Here is a 2,269-nt window from a genome sequence, read left to right on the forward strand (position 1 = left end):
ACAGTGGGAAGGATGTTGACAAGTGTGTAAGTGAGAAGATGAGGGGTTGAAGAAGTTTGGAAAGATTAAATGTAAACATGATAACCTTTTTGTGCAACTGTCTTCCACTGCTAGAGTGCCTGGGAACTATGTTTTCTGGATTCCGTTCATAACATAGTGTTTGACATAACAAAGTACTTAACTTTGACATTTCTTTGTACTACTGCCAGGGCATTCCTTTTTGTTCATCAGTTTGCAATCTTTCTAAATGTATTAGGTCACTTAAATGACTGTATCATGTTTTGGTGAGTGGATGATAAGGCTTCTTCTTCAGAATTACATAAGGGCCAAGGATGCTAGAATTCAAATGCAGAGCTGCTGCTTTCTTTACTGTAAAATTACTTCTGCAGAGCAGATGTGCAAAGCAAGCAAACAAGGAAGAACCACTTAAATTGAAGTGTTATGATTGCATCCAACAATGTTTATGGATTCCTGTGGACACCTGCCATGCTCTGAAGGGTCTTGTCATGCCACCAGGGTCTTGTCAGTGCTGTCAGACACTCTGTCCAGCTGTGTAAGTGTGCCTATTGGCCTGTGTACCTTGGACCTTGTGAAATAGGGGAGGTCAGTGCAGGATTCTGGGAAATCAGTTTCTCAGCGAGCCTCTTGAATGTGTCATTAAGTATGTTTGGGGTCAAAGACAAAGATTGTCTACTAGTGGAAAGCCTAAGGGTCAATACAGTCCATCTGAGCCTGACTCTTCCTAAAGGAGGAGAGGTGGGGACATGTACGTGCCTTTGGAACTCGGACAGCCATCCCCTCTCAGCCCCAGGACATCTTAACTCAGTGGGTCCACTTCTCCTCAAGTTGCTGCCACACTGTGGACTCCCTCCCCACCTGGCTGGAGAGGGAGCTGAGAAGATGCTAAAACCTTTGTCAAAGGGCTTTGACAGTACTGGGATGGGGAATCGGGACCAACACTGCGAGATGTGATGAGTCCGAGGGTGAGAGGGGAGTCTGTAGAGTGGCAGATTCTCTGTCCACCAGGGTCCTGCCTGGTTTCAGTGGCCGGTGGAGATGTAAACATTGGTTTGCATTCTGGTTGTCTACTGCTACGAAATAAATCACCCCAAAATGACATGACTTAAAATGATAATTTATTATTATTACTCATGGTTCTGTGGGTCGACTGGAGCTCAGCTGGGCACCTCTCATGTGGGGTCTCTCATATCTCTTGCAACACGATATCAGTTAGGGGCTGCAGTGATCCAAAGGGTCAATCCAAGATGGCCCTGCCCACATGGCTGGTGGTTGGTGCTGGCTGTCATCTGGGAGCTCAGGTGGAGTTTTTAACCGAAACATATATGTGTGTCCTCCTCATGTGACTTGGCCTTCTTAGAGCTTGGTGAATCAGTTCCCAAAAGAAGTGGCCTAAGAATGAGCATTCCAAGGGACCCTTCTTATGTCTGGTCCTCGGCAGTCTCACAGTGTCCCTTCTGCGTCTCTCTGTTGGTCAAGGGAAGTCACTAAGGCCAACTTAGATCTGAAGGAAGAGAATTAGACTGTACTTTTTGATGCCAGGGAAAGCATGCTTATACAGTGGCCAGGGAAAACATGCTTATACAGTGAGGTAAGGAGTTGATGGAGGCCATGTTTCAGGAATCTATCACAGCCTGGGAAGGTTTCAGCTATGGCCTGACAGTGGTGGGCCTGGAATATATGTGATAAAGTGAAACAAATAGTTATTAAATGCATCAACATTCTGCATCAATACCTCTGCATGCATTATTACATTTAATCTTTTCAGCAACCCTATGAAGGAGGTGACAGATTGATTTTTTCAGCTCCAGTTCTTCACTGTTCCCTTGGTCCATGCTGTTTGCCATGTCACTTTTTAAAGCCTCTCACGTGGGAAGTATAAAAGGAGATTCTTTTCCTGTACCTCCTTGACTTTTAGCTTGGCCACATGACTGACTTTGGTCCACAGGGTGACAGGAGTTGTGATGCAAACAGGGGTTTGCAATGTGCTTATATGGTTGGTTGGCCATGCCCTGTGGCACTTTTGCCCTCACCATGAGAAACGTTTCTCCCAGGGTGGTGCTGCCTCTTCCACCAGGTGTCCAGAATGAGACACGTGGAGCAGATCAGAGCCAGCTGGATTAATAACTTGAAGCAGAGATGTTCAGCCAGGCCCAACCTAGGACACCCTAGCTAGATGAACACAGATGGGTGAAAAAGAAATGCTTATTATTGAATCCTACTGACATTCTGTGGTTGTTTGCAATAATTG

This window comes from Globicephala melas, chromosome 12 (assembly GCF_963455315.2).
Source record: "Globicephala melas chromosome 12, mGloMel1.2, whole genome shotgun sequence".
Taxonomy (NCBI): Eukaryota; Metazoa; Chordata; class Mammalia; order Artiodactyla; family Delphinidae; genus Globicephala; species Globicephala melas.